Source organism: Arvicanthis niloticus, chromosome 12, assembly GCF_011762505.2.
Source record: "Arvicanthis niloticus isolate mArvNil1 chromosome 12, mArvNil1.pat.X, whole genome shotgun sequence".
NCBI classification, from domain to species: domain Eukaryota; kingdom Metazoa; phylum Chordata; class Mammalia; order Rodentia; family Muridae; genus Arvicanthis; species Arvicanthis niloticus.
Window position 1 is genome coordinate 16,497,336 of NC_047669.1, and position 16,803 is coordinate 16,514,138.

Consider the following 16,803-nt stretch of genomic DNA (forward strand, 5'->3'; position numbering starts at 1 on the left):
CTGCTCTTCCAGGTGTCCTGAGTTCAATTCCCAGCAACCACATGGTGGCTCACAACCATCTGTAATGGGATCTGGTACGCTCTTCTGGTATGTCTGAAGACAGCAGCAGTGGATTCACATACATAAATGGAAGTAGGAGGAGGAGGAGGAGGAGGAGGAAGAGGAGGAGGAGGAGGAGGAGGAAGAGGAGGAAGAGGAGGAAGAGGAAGAGGAGGAGGAGGAAGAGGAGGAAGAGGAAAAGGAGGAGGAGGAGGAGGAGGAGGAGGAGGAGGAGGAGGAGGAGGAGGAGGAGGAGGAGGAGGAGGAGGAGGAGGAGGAGGAAGAGGAGAGACAAAAGACAACTTGGAAGTTAAACTACTGGTCTCATGAGAAACCAGCTTGAAAACTTTACTCCACTTCTGGGCCATGCAGACACTTGCCCCAGAGGCCAGGGTAGGAGCTAGCTGAAAGGCCAGATGGCAGTGTGGGATTTCTTGGGTGTGAAGAAGAGAAGACGAAGATACATTCCTGTCCAGGAAGCCTGGGGCAGAAACTGGGAGCTGAACACAGATGCAACAGACAGTCAGGACAACCATGGCTGAGGTGGAAAGGTGGGCTGAGGCAGGAGGGCGGAAGGGCGGGGAGGGCAGGAGGTCCTGGCTCCTAGGAGAAAGAGAAGTCCTCAGCAGCAGTTCGCTTCTCGAAACTTCCTGTAGAACTAACTGGTTTAATTTTGTAAGAATGCCATATGCACAACAGAGTTGGGGCAATCTGCTCTCTGGACAAACAAGGGATGATAGAAGGAAAGAAGGGAAGAGAAATTTCTAGAACCACAAGCAGATTCAAATTTTCTAACTCCTCTCATTGATTATTTAAAACATAGTTTCCTTTTTATAAACACCACAATCTAAATCTGATTAATAAAACAGATGAATAATTATCTGATTAATAAACCCTTAATAAAACAGGCCAACACTTAGCACATGTGAGTTTCCTACCCCCAGTTCCAGGCACTGTCCCCAGAGGTAATGCTATGCTACTAAGAGTTTCTGGGAACTCTTCCAGCAGTGTTTTATGTACATAAACATATACACACATCTTTAAAAAGTACACCTGAGCATGGGCTTAGTGGTGAACACCTGTGGTCTCACCACACCGGAGCCTAAAGCAGGAGGATGAAAAATTCAAGACCAGCATGGCTCCATAGTGAGTTTCCAGCTGACATCTGCTATCAAGAGAGACCCTGTCTAAGAAATTGCAGAAATATAGAAAAACACTTCGACATTTTTTCCCCGCTGTGAGGAATGCTTCATATGAACGTAAAGAACTACATCTCACTGAAAAATTCCTTTACAACACTCCTCTGAAATGACTTTACAGTTAAACTGTCACCCTTTGATGAGCTTGAATTGACCCACTCCCTGTATTGGCTCACTCTCTTTTCCTTATTGGGGACAGTGCCCTGTTAAATACACTTATGTGTACTTCTGTGTAAGAAATAAAATTCCCAGGGGTGAATTTCTCAAAAGCTTTTCACATTTAAACATTTGGCAGAGTCTGTCAAGTTGGTCTTGAAGGATCCCGGCAGCAAGACAGCGGCTGGTGTCACCAACCTCCTCAGTGCTTCGCTTCGGGAGGCAAATCTGAAAAATGAAGAGCCAGCCTGGGGGTGGGGGTGGGGGGGTGTTTTAATTTGCATCTACTTAGTTATTTGTGCTAGCAAACATTTTATCATCTTTTGATGAGTAGATGTTTGCCTCTTTCTGAGACGGCCTGTTTAAAAGTCAAATTAACAGACGCAGGCAAGCTGTGTACAGGCTAAACTCTACAATAGCATTGGTCACAGGCCAGTGGGAGCCAGTTTCTGTCACAGGAGGCTTATCCCAGTCAGCGGCACCTACTATACTGGCAGTGTCACTGGCTAAGTAAAGAGGGTCCCAGCAGCAGGGTCAGGCCAGTCGTCTAGGAGACACCTGGACTTTTGTCTTTCAACCAAACCCAGAGGGAGATTTCAGAGTTCAAGGGGCAGAGGAGGTGGGGACAAATCATTCCCAGGGAGAGAGAGAGGCAGAGGGTGCAAGTGTGAAGGCGCCTAGGTGTTAAGTGAGAGAAATTCAGGGGAAAATGGGGAAGAATGTGGGGGGTGTTGAGGGGAAGAGGGGGTGATTCCTGAGTCCCTCTCAGTTTGTCTGTGACCAAGAGAAGTACAACACACCAATCGAAGAATCAGAGAAGTCCCTTCCTCACCCGGATGGTCATTGTACATGATCAGTGCCACACTGCAGAGTTGCTGAGGGTTGGGGACTTTCTCAGAGGCATCAGGGACAAGTTTCCCACAGAGTTCCAGTTTCAGGGTTCAGTGTCGTGGCATCTGTGAAGGATGTGAAGGCGGAAGTGGTCAGTGTGACAAGGGCAGAGATGAGACAACAGCTGGGTGGCATGCTACGGCATAAGCCAGTAGTAACTGGGTCCTCATCATGTGCAAACCCAGAAGGGATCAAGACACCTGCTCATCAAGAGGCTGCTTCTTCCCCCGGCTTTGGCCTGATGCCAGATGCCAGACCTTCCTTCTTTGCCCAGTAGGTCTGTGGCACACATCAGACAGCCTGTCCTCTCACTCCACACTGGCTCAACCCCATGCTACAGCAGCCCTTCCTGCGAGCCACTTCTCCCTTCCTAATGATGCTGTCTTAGCTGAATCGCTGGCAACCCAGAGGTCAGCACGGCTGCTGTGGACCTGTGGCTTTCTGAGGAGCGCACTGGGGAAGAGGCATGGATCTGTCAGCGGTGGTGTTCATTAGGAAAAGCTAAACAGGGCTCAGGATTTACTCTGTGAAGCCAATGCCTGGAAAAGATCAGAACATCCAACGGTATCAGCTGGATTCAGGATTGTAACAGCAATTAAATGCAAAGTTAAAAAAAATGACAAAGTATACCATGCATGTCCTGTAGGTACATGTCGATTCTGCCAGGCTCCTCCCAGGGACCTAGCAATGGCTTAGGTCATCATCTGTTGTCATCATCTGCTGCCACAGGTGTGATCTGGCAGGTGTAGAGGACTGCTTGCTACCCCAGCTCGCTCACACTTTCTCCCCCCCTCCCTCTTTTTCTCTTTCCCTCTCTCCCTCTCCCTGTCTCTCAATTCCCACTTGTTTCTGGCCGACCTCTCTCTTACCCTGTCTGTACTTCTTTCTGTCCTTTTCTGTCCCATGTCATGTCCTCCACCCCTACCACACCCCACCTCTGTCTCTGTCCCTGTGGCTCTGATCCCATCTGTCTGCCTCTACCCCTTCTCCAGGCCCTCATTCCCCTCCTTCCCTTAAATAAACCCCCTTTATATCAGGTTGGTTGCATGGTGTAATTTCTCAAGGTATACCCTTTGACATGGGCCCCACCATGTATACCCTGCCACGCCACAATTATATTTCATAACAGTATGAGAATGTCACAGTAGAACCCATTGCCTTATACAGTAAATATAATTATACCTATAAAACAATTTGGGTAACCTAAGCTATTTGGTGACACGGTCTTTTGCGTATGTACGCTTCACAAGCACACTGCCTTGTTGGTTAGATTGCTTCTGCTTCAGTCTGCAGTACCAGGGCAGTTCTGAGGGCTGAGGCCTTGGAACACAGCACACTATCAAAGTCAATCTAGAGAGCGAGCGAGCGAGCCCAGGGATGTTGATTCCTACCTACCCCAGCATCTTCATCCAGGCAGAAGCATGATCTTTTAGAGTGGGAGGGCATCCACCCTGCTCCTCTTTGAATAAGCCCGTCTATCTTAGTTCACAGGGAAGGCACAGAGTTTGCTGCTGGAGAGGACCACTTGCAGGACCTAGGTCAGAGAAGCCAACAGGGCTTAAGGAAGGAAGCCACAAGACACACATCCTGATGACCGCAGCCTGTGCTCTCAGAGTCCAGCACTCTGAACCCACTGTGGCCCCATTCTCTGCTCAAGTCCATCTGTGTGGTGTCCTAAAAGTTTCACCTCACATTCGGCACAGAAGTCATAGACCAGAAGTACAGACAAGAGGCGAGTAGAAGAAATCCTATAGTCTCGGGTTCTATTCTGAGGGGTCCAGAATCTTTGCAAAGTCTCTGGGTGTGCTGACACATGGGACAAGGACATGCTGACACAAACACTCCATCGCCCTGCCCCTGAACCCTCTCATCCCACAACACCGGTCAAAGCCTATGTAGCCATGAGAGATTTCAGTAATAACAGGAATGGTCTGTGTCTGAGCTGTTTGGCAGGGTGGCCATTAGCTGTCTGTAACTACTATGCACCTGAGATGGGCTAATATGAACCATAAAATGGGTTTTTAAATTTCTTCAGTTTTTATTAATTTTCACAGTGTCATCGTCCACTTCTGTTGTTGGTGAAATAGCACCACAGAGGAGAGGAGATATAAAGGAAGAGGTTTACTTGGGCTCGTGATTTTAGAGGCACAGAGTTGAGGGACCTCATCTGCCGATGGCGGTTTTTTACTGCAGAGTCCCAAAATAGCACAGAACATCTGGCGGGGGCTTGAGCATACGCATGTATTTGTGTGTGTGAACGTTCTGTCTTCTCTTCCTCCTAATGAAGCCACCAGAATGGAATTCTAGGGGCTCCATCCCAATGGCTTCATCTAATACATCCGACACTAATAATTGCCCAGAGCCTGGCCTCTAATTCAGTGTTCCATACTGTTGATATGTCACTCACAGAGGGGACCAAGTTACAACACAAGAATGCAGTCTATAGCTGCCCAGCCTGGATGGTTCCCAGCTCTACTGTGCACCGTTCTTTTGCTCGGACTCTGACCATGGGGGCTTGAATTACTAGAGTCAAGAGCTAAAACAGAGGCTTATGGGAGACTTTCTGGGAGCTTTATTACTGGAAATCTATGTCGGACTAGACCAGCTGTGAGCTCTCCCAGAAGGCCAGCCAGTATGCTCCCTTTTAATACTTCCTTTCCTCAAAATCAAAAAAAAAAAAAAAAAAAAAAAAAATCCAATCTCTTTCTTCAGTGAGCTCACAGAGCTTTGAGAAAAGACACAAATTATCTGTTCAGTTCAACAGGCCACAAAAGGGCCTTACCAGAGAAGAGAGGGATTTTCCCTGGGGCAATAGTCTACCCAGCAGAGCATACCAGGAGCATCGAGCTGGGAACTTGTCGGATATGCAAATCTGGGGCCACACCCAGACTCCTGAATCAGAAATTCCTGGGGTGGAGCTGCCAATCTGTGTTTTAACAAGCCTGCTCACTCTGATGTCCTGTCAGGTGTGAGAACCACAGCTCCAGAAGGCTTGGGGCAGTGGTGGGTGGGGGCAAGGGCTCAAGATTCTCTGAAGAGCCCCAAGAACTTGCCCTTGAGTCTGCCTGGTTCAATATGCAGAACATGCCTGGGCAGAGGACCTGTACCACACACCCACTGCCAATGCCTGAGGTCTGAGAGCCTTCTGATATAGTTTAAAATCTTAAAATAACAATTTGTTTATATATTACATTGTTTAGGGTAAATTGCCTGGTATTTTAAAATAAGATAAATGTGCACTGTTTAAGACAATGTTTTTGATTAGAATTCCCTGAGTTCTGAATTCAGTTGAGGGTTATCTTGGTTTAAAGTCTGGGAAGTCTAGTACATTTACCTACTGGCCTGTTCCAACCTCTCGACTTTGACTCCTTTAAAGAAAGCACAAGCCCCTAATACAAAACTGTTTTTAAAAAATGAAAAATGACTAGCCAAAATCTTCCCCTCCCCCCCCCCTTTTGGTCTTGAACATTTTTTTCTATCAACCCAATTTCTCGGACTGTTTGGGCATGCACCCTCTTGCCACACATACACCCACTTCTGGCTTTGAGTGAACAAACCAGACAACCAAACTGGTTAAGGCTGTACAAAACTAAGAAGGGTTGAGTGGGGAGCTTTCCTTAAACATTCTTTTGTGCCTGGATGTTGCTCTGAAATTTCATGAGTTAATAAACAAACAACAATGACAACAAAAGTTCAGAGGCAGAAATATTAAGGCTCAGTGTTAATATTCTGTCTAAACTCCACCTCCCCAGTTACCTGGCAACAGCCAGGTATGCTCCTCCCCACAGTTACCTGGCAACCGCCAGGTAGGCCGATCCACTATAAAAGGGGCTGCTTGCCCCTTCCTCTTCCTCTTATTCTCTTACTCTCTTACTCTCTCTCTTACCCTCTTGCCTCTCTGTCCCCTCCCCCACCTTCCTCTCTCTCCAAGTGGTCATGGCCGGCCTCTACTTCTCTTTTCTCTTATCTCTTCCACCTTCCTCTCCCCACCTTTGCCCTATCCCCTGAATAAACCTCCTCTCCCTTGGAACCGCCTGGTCTGGAGTGGTCTGTTCTGAGCTGCGGTCGGACTTCTTAAAAAGAACTAATACTCAGGCTCTGGCTTTGCCTCTTGCTTGCCAGCCATTAGCTTCTTTGTCTTTTTCCTCAAGTTATTCACGATAGCAGGAGTCTTACAATATGTCGGCAAGGTCCAAGGGGCTATGTATAAAGAGGCTAGCACATAATAAACATCTGAATATCCACCTCTGCTCCTCTATCCTTCTTCCATAAAACTAAACTAAACAAAACGAACAAACAAACAAACAAACAAACAAAAAAAAAACACCGGACCTTGAACCAAACTAATATGACAGCTAGATTTGAATCTGGTCATGCACCACATGACCTTAGGTAAATTATTGAAATATTCCATTTGGGGTTTCTTACCCTTAGAGGGAGAATCTAAATGTTGTATACATCTTTTTCATCAGGTCCTTTAAGGATTAATGTCTTCTTAATGATGCCTTTGAAATGTTTGTTTTGTTTATAATTTATTAGTGTGAGGGGCATGGCCATGTGATTGGGGGCATGCTATGTGCACATGTGGGGGTCAGAGAATGACTTTATGGGGTCAGTTCTCCCTTTTCATTGATGCATGTTCCTGGAATTGAACTCAGGTCACCCAGCTTGATCCTCAAGCAACGCCACTTGCTGAGCCATCCCACCAGCCCCAGGGTTAATGATGGTGATATATTCTATATGCATAGGACGCCTGAAATATTGCACAACTGAGGGTGGTCAGGGTTACTGACATCATGTCCTGGATTCTCACACCAGAGAACAAGAAGGTTGACAGAGATCTGTCATCTACAAGTTAGTAATGTACACGCAGCTTTTCAGAGCTTTTATCAACTCCCTAGTGCCACAAATATACCGCCATGAACATTCCTGTTTTTCTCTAGAGTCTAGAACATCTTTATCGTTCTTTTTGTATTTGTAATTGGGTTCTGATAGGTTTTAGTGGCTGCTAGACCTGGTCCATGAAGCGCCATTTCACTACAATTCTAGTCAGTGATTTAGAAAGAACATTTATTTAGGGAGAAAAGGCAAACAGTCCACTTGATTGGTTTTTATACTTGTTCCATAAAGGAATTAGGAATGATAATCATAATTAGATTTAAGGATCTAAATTTTAAGCAGAGCATAGTGGCCCATATCTTTAATCCCAGCACTCGGGAGACAGAGGCAGGTGGATTTTCCAGGCCTGCCTGCTCTATATAGTGAGTTCCAGGTTAGCCAGGGCTACCTAGTGAGACCTGGTCTTTAAGAAGAAAATAAAAACAAAAATAAAAACAAAGACAAAAAAGCCCCCTAAATTTTACAAGTGTACATTCTAAAAAAATATTTTAATCTCTCTAATCCTTAAAAAATGAAAATGAAAGGAGAGGAGGGGAGGAGAGGAGAGGTAAGAGGAGGGGGAGGAGAGGTGGGGGGAGGAGAGGTAAGGGGAGGGGGAGGAGAGGTAAGAGGAAGGGGAGGAGAGGTAAGGGGGGAGGAGAGGTAAGGGGAGGGAGAGGAGAGGTAAGGGGAGGGAGAGGAGAGGTAAGGGGAAGGGGAAGGAGAGGAGCGCAACCTAAGACAAATTTGAAAAGAAAATCTCCAAACTCTTCTAGGAGTAGTTGTGACAGAATGCTGCACCATGAGCGCTGTCCTGTATTCCTGCACTACTTTTTTGGTCACTACTTGTAACCCAGATTGTGACCGGGAGACCAGAGTTTTTCATTTCCCAAGCATCTGACTAGCGACCCTGAGCATCCAAGTGCTGTCTTGGCTTGGATCATCACTGCTTACGTCCGTTCCAATCTGTTCTTCCATCTGAATTGGTTGGATCATTGTCAGACTTCTTGAAGTCTAGCTTTAAGTCCTTCTGCAAATATATACATACATGTATGTATGTATGTATGTATGCATGTATGTGTGTGTGTGTGTGTGTATTTCCTGTAAGTGGCTTTCATTTTGTTTTGTAAATGCTATAGATAATTTTCATTGAGTAGCCCAATTATTGGTTTTTAAGTTTTGTTTTGGTTTTGCCTTTTTGTTTGTTTGGGTTTTTTTTGGGGGGGGTGGGGGTGGGGTGGGATGTGTTGGTCAATTTTGAGAAATACTGACCACATCCTAAATCACTCTGATTGGGTTTTGTGTGGCCTCTGAAAGTGGTGTCGAGTCTGCTCTTATACCTGTGGTTAGCAGCAGCCAAAAGTCTGAGACTTGTTTGACAGACGTACCCCAGATGACCTGGCAAGTCAGTCCTTCTGGCAAGTCAGTCCTAAAATGTTTCTACGTCACACGACTCCATGCCTGGCATACTTACTTTAAGACTCTTTTATAGAACTGAGTCTATGAAAAGCCAGAAACCATGGGTACATTGTTGCCAGTATAAGACAAGGCTCTTTTGAAAAAGTATCTTTTGTCCTCTTGCCCAAATCTATGATTTTCCATTTTGCGTCTTTGCCAGCTGACTTTCTGGAAGCTTCTGCTTATTGCCCAGTGGTTAGAGAGAGTGAAGCTGTCTCCTGATCATTTCTGTCACCGTCCCCAGGCAAAACAGAGCTTCCTGTTGCATCCCAGCTCCTCAGCTCCTCAGCTCCTCAGCTCCTCAGCTCCTCAGCTCCTCAGCTCCTCAGCTCCTCAGCTCCTGCCATCGGAACCTGAACTTGGTCACCAGATGTCTGAGTACTTCGGCTCCTGTGGCTCCCTGTGCTGCTGTGTAACTTTACTTTTCCTAAATCATTCTTTAGATACCTAAAAATTCTCCTTTTGCATCCTGTAAGTTAGACTTCTACTTTGATTTTCTTCAGAGTGTCCCAGAGAAGTATTTGAAAGGGTAGACTGAGCCAAGCATTACAGACACATGTAGGAAGGCGCTCTGGTGAAACTAGCCAATATGTACAATTAATATGTTAATTATAAAAAGTTACCCATCTGATCTCATCTTACTTTATACATAGGCAATCGAGTCCCCTGTTTGTGACAGATAAACATCCATTATAAATAATTGAATTCATGGTCTACATGCTAGTAGCCATGTAAAATTAGACTAAACTACAAACATAAAAGTACACTAGGAAAAGACCATGTGGCCAAGACCTCACGCCCATTACTGAGGCTCCCAACCCCTGCCAAGCAAACCAGTGGTCTTCCCTTAGGTTCCTCCTTCTGACCATCTGCTGACAAACATGCCACCCTTGTGGAATGTCCAGTGAGCCATTTCCTCCTTCTTTGTGGTATCATCATGTCTCTGAAGCTGTTCATGGGAGCCTTCCCAGACCCAACCTTTGTGTGTGTGTGTGTGTGTGTGTGTGTGTGTGTGTGTGTGACAGGGTTTCTCAGTACAGCTCTGGCTGTCCTGGAACTCACTCTGTAGACTATACTGGCCTTGAACTCAGAGATCCTCCTGCCTCTGCCTCCCAAGTGCTGGGATTAGAGGTGTGCGCCACCACTGCCCAGCTGACCTAACACTTTCTATGCTTCATGGGCACTGGACTAGAGGTGCCAGTCTCATTAAGCCCAGGGCATGTTGGAGGAGTATATATCTTCTCCTAAATGTCTTCTGCTTTTCATAGGATATAAAACTCATTCTGCATCCACTCCTGAGCTCTATAAAGCAGGCAATTCAGGAAATATTTCTCCCACTGGCAAATGAAGACCCACATCACAAAGAGTTTAATGTCTCTTAAAATTTAAGAACCTTATCCAGGGTCACACTTCCAGAACCAGGGAAGGCAGGAACTGGATGCCAACTCCTCTTGGTCCCAGGAACGTTTTCTCATTAGCAGGTTCAACTTTCTCAGAACAGGCAAGAGGGATATCTCTACAATTATTAGGATTGTTCCTTAAGGGTTCGAACCTCCAGAAAGTACTTGTTTTAGCTTGGTCTAAGTGGACAGCAGGCACAAAGACTATTGTACTTAGAACCTCATATTGGATTGCTGCTTTGGCTTAGAGTGATTACATTCTGCCTAACAATGGAGCATAACATTATGCACTTGATTTTTCACAGAACTGATCACAACTGTAACTACAGTCCCTCTTTTGTTATGGGTATTTTCATATCTCAAATTCTCAAATTCTGTCAGAACACAGGCTCCACCTGTCTTGAAAATAAACAAAATAAGTGTGTTTTATGTGTATGAGTGTTACGCACTCATACGCATATGTATGTGCACCGAGTGCATGCAGTGCCTGGGGAGGCCAGAAGAGGGCATTAGATCAACTGGAACTAGAGCTACAGATACTTGTGAGCCTCCAGGTAGGTGCTGGGAATCAAACCCAGATGCTTAACGGGAGCGGTCAATGTACTTACCTCCTGAGCCATCCCTCCAGTTCTCATCTGTTTGTTTATAACTGTGCCCTGAAGGTGAGGCTCTACACTCAATAAATATTTGTGGAATGCATGAATAAACATACAAATGAAGGAGAGCGTTTCTATTTGCAGACACTGTCTAGGCACCAGTATCGATCCAAGCACCTACATTAGCAGCTTACCTGCCAAGGCCATTACTACAGTGCACATTTCCCAGGGCTAGCTATACTTGCTATGAGACTTCACATTCTGCATGAAAGCTGGCTTAAAGTCTAGCTTAAGGGTTAGAACTACCAAAGAACATGTCTCTCTAGCCCAAGTTTAGACAACTCCTTCCTGACGCCTCATGTCCAAGACCTCCCTCATGAGGGTCTTCATTTGCCGCTCTTCTAAAACCAAGTCTCGTGGGTTCTGCACAAAACACACCTTAGACAGTCGTTGATGGATAATGATCTCCTTACTCTTCTTGGGGAGCTGACTTCTAATCTGTCCCATAGACACAAACGAAAAGCAGAGCTGACGGACTACCAGGGGAAAATGTTCCCTGCTTCCAGTAATGTGTCAATCCTTGCCTGTGTACAGAAACATTAGCCAGCGGAGCGCAGTCGTAAGCAGTGTTCCTGAAACGATTACTCTGAAAAGAACGGTGACCTTTCGTACTCCATAGGATGTGAGCCTGCTCATAAAAAGCCACTAGAATATTCTCCCAGACTGCCTAGGCCTGTTGGGTGAGCTTTATTAGATAAGGAAACCAAATACTAAGACATTTAAAGAACACACACTGAGTGGATCTAGGAGAACAGGCTAGTTTGAGACAAATACTTTGGACCCAAGAGAAGGAACTGAGTTAGTGAGGTCTTTCAGTCAGTGATAGGCACACAGGCCTGAGGTTCACATTGGAAATCTGGTCTTACATTGGAACAATCTCCTGTTCTGTGTTCCAAAAATTCCCTTGTCTGAGGAGTAGGTAAAATATAAGGATTTGTTATTCAAACTGGATTGGTTACCCAGAAGCACTCTTTGTTGTTCTGATTCTATGGCCCTACCTCCAACCCCCAAAGGAGGATCTGAAGGGGAAGACCTAAAAATTTCCTGTGTACAAAGCCCTGATTTAAGATCAAAGTTAGAAGAGTCATGTGTTTCACGTGTTGCCCACCCTTTACTGCATAATTAAACATGCCTATTCCCACACAAGAGACAAGAAATATCACTCAAAAAACAATTCACAAAGCCTAATCAATCAGCATTACTTGATTATAGGCAAAAGAAACCAAATAGCACAGAGGAATCTAGATGCAGACATAGAACTTGTTACAGGATTGGAAGAATCTATTTCAGAATGGCCAGGGTCCAAGGCAGGATCTAGGCAGCAGGAAATAATGGGACACCTGCAGAGAAAACTGCTCTAGGAGCCGACTTCCAGTGGCTTTCAGAGATGTATCTTCTGTCCATACAAAAAAAAGATTCCCAAGAGAGAATCTGATTGGTCAAGGTACAGTCATATAACAAGCCCTGACCCCAAAGAAGCAGAATACCCAGAGGATGTGGCTAGAGGGCCTCCTGCACTGTGTACTGGGTGTTCTTCTGAAGAAAATCAGGCCCCACATGCATGCAGGCATCAGGAGAAATGTTTGGAGCTGCTCTGGGCCAGCTAACTACCAAGGCCTGGTCATCAGGAGAAACACAGATGTGTGAGACTTTAGAGAGATGAAAGGAAATGTGGGCACTTTCTTAGAGTGACTAGGGGGAGTTCAAAAGCAAGGGGAAACAGAGGAGAGACAAGAGTGTGATTGGATGGAGTTGGGAAGGCCAAAAGGAGTGATCTTACATAATGACTTCAAGAAGCCCAGTTCCTGGAAGCTGATGGGGGCAGATGTGCTGCATGTCCCCAAGAGGGAGGAAAGCACAGACTTCCTAAGGTCTCTGTGAGAGAAAGCAGCAGAAGAGAGAATGTGCAGGCTTGTAGTCTGCAGCCTGAGCCTGAGGACTGAGCACACGCAAGTGTGCATGGCTTCCGGAGATGATGCAGAGCCATGGACCAGGAAGAGAAACAAGGCTTGAGTGCTGCTGTTGGGTATGGGCAAGTGCCAGCCAGAGTGTGGTAGCAAGAACCTAATGGGCAACACTGTCATGGTGGTCTACAGGTCATCTCTCTCAAGACAGACTTTTTTTTAGTAAAGATGTTGAAGATATCAACTTTGAGAGTAAAATAGAAGGTGGTCGCCATCATTGGGTTCCAACTAAGAGCCGTGGAAAAATATCTCCAAGCACAGAACTCACTAGTGTTTCACTAGTATTTAGTGATACAGGCCAAGAGAGAGACAAATGCTGTACTTAACAGAGGTGACTTGTCCACTGTCACACAGATATACAACAAAAGCATAGGCCTGTTTGAGCCAGGCATATTTAACTTCATAGCCTACACTAAACAGCCTTCATTGGTATTCAGTATTAGCAGATAGAGTTTTGATAAGATGGTGACATAAGTAAAACTCAATAGTTGACCCAAAAGTATGGCGGTGATGACTAGAATAAGAACATGGGTGGAGAGGAAGGATGCTGAACAGACCTGGGCACTAGATCACATGTTCAGGAACGCACATTGAGCCCCGTTAGTACTTAGAATTCAAATCTTTAGTCACTTTTCTACTGGTATGATGTGATAAGACCACAGCGATTATAAAAGAATGTGTATTGGGGCTTACAGTTCCAGAAGGTGGGTGGATCTATGACTATCATGGCAGAGGAACTGACAGCAGGAGGGAGGCTTGGCACTGGAGCAGTAGCTGAAGGCTTACACCTGAGCCACAAACAGGAGGCAGAGAGAACTAACTGAGAATGGACTGGGCTTTTGAAACCTCAAAGCTCACCCCCAGTGACACACCCCCTCCAGCAAGGCCACACCTCCCAATCCTTCCTAAATAGTTCTTCCAGCTGAGAACCAAGTATTCAAATACATGAGCCTAGGGGACCCATTCTCATTCAAACCTCCATTCCTGTTCATTAATTTTAGCACTTTATGCATACATGTCATATAATTGGTTGCATAAGAAGAAACTTGAATTTCTCTATGGTATCTGTTCATTTGTTATGTAGTAGGGACTTTGTGTACACAGTAGGCATCTCACAGACAGTGAATAATTGAGTGCTCACAGTAGGTATTTCACATTCAGTTGACCAAGATTGAGTATTCACAGAGATTTGTATGATTAGATAGAAATGATATGCACCATTATTTTTATTCTAACTTATTTTTAGCTAATTAATTTTAAAAAGAAACTATCAAAAGTTATATATCTAAAAACCACTTGGTTGCCAGGCAGTGGTGGCACATGCCTTTAATCCCAGCACTTGGGAGGCAGAGGCAGGCGGATTTCTGAGTTTGAGGCCAGCCTGGTCTACAGAGTGAGTTCCAGGACAGCCAGGGCTACACAGAGAAACCCTGTCTTGGAAAAAAAAAAAAAAAAAAAAAAAAAAAAAACCCACAAAAGCCAAAAAACTACTTGGTCAAGAAAGACATTGAACACATGAAAATCTGTAACTTGTCAAGTGTCTTAATACCAGTTGAAGTGTGGCTAATGCCTTGGTGTTAGTCCCACACTGACCCCAACCAAGTAAAGTAAGACTCCATTAAGACAGTTGAACCAGGGCGGCTTAAATAGAAACCAAGGGGCCAAGGGTGAAGCTCCCTGGACAAGTGCTTACTGAGCACGTGTAATGGCCCCTTTAATCCCAGGATCATAGTAAGTAAGTAAATAGGAACCCATGACACATTTACCTCAGGGGCCAGCACATCTTGTCAGAAAGTCAACAGGCATTGAAGGAGATGCTAATGTCATTTCAGGAGTGGGGGTGGGGCAAAAGTATAACACACCCAAAGCTTTGAAAAAGTCCTGTTGGGGTGTGGTAGGGGTCCATCCAAACTTTTTTTTTTTTTTTTTTTTTGAGACAGGATTTCTCAGTGCAGCCCTGGCTGTCCTGGAACTCACTCTGTAGACCAGGCTGGCCTCAAACTCAGAAATCTGCCTGCCTCTGCCTCCCAAGTGCTGAGATTAAAGGCATGTGCCACCACTGCCTGGCCCATCCACACTTTCTTTTGTGTGTGTGTGTGTGTGTGTGTGTGTGTGTGTGTGTGTGTGTGTGTGTGTTGGTTTTGAGATAGTTTCTCTATGTAGCCCTGGCTATCCTAGAACTCACTCTATAGACCAGGCTGGCCTCAAACTCAGAGGTCCACTTGCCACTTCAGAGGCCTCCTAAGTGCTGGGATTAAAGGTGCGCACCTCACTCCCAGGGTCCAGGGTCCATCCAGACTTTCTTAGAAATCCTATTTCCTCAACAGGACCAGCTTTTAGCAGAAAATGGTGGTAGTCTCATCCAAGTCCTCAGGAGGCTGGAGCCCACAACTCAAAGACTGATAGTCCAGTTCCCTCTGGTGAGGCACAGCCTCTTGTCTGGTCACTCTCTGTCTTCTGTGTTGTGTGCCCGCCCCGCCCACACACTCCCCTGCTCATTAACAGAGACTGCGGTGTCTATTACGACTCCCGAGACATTTAGAACGCACAGTTGGTCCATGATTTATTTCCCCCCCCTCTCACCAGTGCTTAGCGCTGTGCTTTTATTCAGCTACTGCTGAATAAATACTTCAAAAAACGCTAAATAATACAAACTCTGAAACTGGCCATATAGCTGATTTTGAGTACCTAAGTTAGCAATTTTTGCTAGTTTATTACTTCAGTTACAAAATAAATCTGCCTTTCCCTCAGAAGACTGTAAATGTAGAAGCGAAGTCTCTGCAACATAGTAGGTTGAATAAATATAGATTGAGTGAATGTATATTCTGTATTGTACATGTATATTTTTTTTCTTTGATTTTTCTTTGCCATGTTGAATCCAGAGCCTCATGCCTCGTAGCAGGCAAGTGCTCAGTCACTGGGTTATACGGCTATGACCTCTGACTTGGGAAATTAACTGAAAAAAAAAAAAAAAATGCATGTACCGCATGGGCAGGAAGATAAATGCACTGAAAACTTGTGGCAATCCTCAAATCAAAATGAAACAAACAAACGAGCAAACAAAACAAACAAACCTAATATTGGGAGGGGGTTGGGTGTGTCCACGTCACACTGAAATGCACTGAAAAGCCACCATTCCAAACATGCTGTAGGAAATAAGTCTCCAGCCTGTCACACTGTTTTTCTCTATGGCAATACCCAGTGCCACCATATGGATGGCACCTTCCGAGGTTTCTCAAGTTAACTCTCAAACTTACTCAATTTTCTAAGCTGAAGAAGTCTCTTTTGGGGGAAACTCTGAACTGGAATGTAGCTATAAATAAATACACTTTAATTTCTCTCTTCTAAATTGCACAGGTCAGAATGCTCTCTGGGGTCTGGGTTTTCTTTAGTGAGGAAGATGTGCAAATGAGGAATTAAATGGTAAGTCAGACCTTGTCTGGAACGGGGCCTCTCTGCTTTTTAATAGGCCTCTTTTCCATTTGGTTTGAGATAAAGTGGCCCCAATTATTTTAAAATCCTTTAAAGGAAAAGATATCCATAAATTATGTTGTAGGCCTCTCCTGGTTTCCCAGAGAAATTAAACTCTTACCTTAAATGACTTAAATCGCATGCACGGAACTAGACAAAACTCTCTTCTGTTGTGTTACAAAAGGCAGACACAGCAGCACAGAATTTCAGAACTAAAAAGATAAATAGAAATAGATATAAACACACCCCGGCAGCGAACCTCAATGGGGAGATCAAAGCTAAACTTCCGCCTTCACAGAGTTCCCCTTAAGATTTTTTTCCCCTCTTTTGCACCATAATCTGAGCCTCAGAACCTTGGTTCCTATTCAGCCCCAAGATCAAACAGCTCGAACACATCTGCTGGGGTAGGGGATTCCTTCTTTCTTTCTTTCTCTCTCACTCTTTTTTAAAAGGCATTCAATAATTGGTGGGGTGAGGGGAGAAGAGATTGAATATCAGCATAAAGACAACAGGAAATGGCACCAGCACACTCCTGCCTATGCAGATGACAGCTGTGGGAGACGAGTTTATGGACATGGGTGTGAACGGTAATGCCAGCACACTCCAAGAAAGGTGTTTTTTTGTTTTGTTTTGTTTTTTTGTTTTGTTTTGTTTTTAATTGTTTGCCCCAGCACTGAACATTATTTGTTTA

At 45.0% G+C, this 16,803-nt stretch overlaps 1 long non-coding RNA gene across 1 annotated transcript; it reads right to left on the reverse strand.

The window, feature by feature from the left end:
* Positions 1 to 250: 250 nt before the first annotated feature.
* On the reverse strand, positions 251 to 16,373 carry LOC143444030 (uncharacterized). Its single transcript, XR_013113517.1, has 4 exons — positions 16,234 to 16,373; positions 3,681 to 3,819; positions 2,916 to 3,021; positions 251 to 2,824 (listed from the first exon to the last, which is right to left on the reverse strand). It is a non-coding gene; the product is annotated as an uncharacterized LOC143444030 (long non-coding RNA).
* Positions 16,374 to 16,803: the final 430 nt, after the last annotated feature.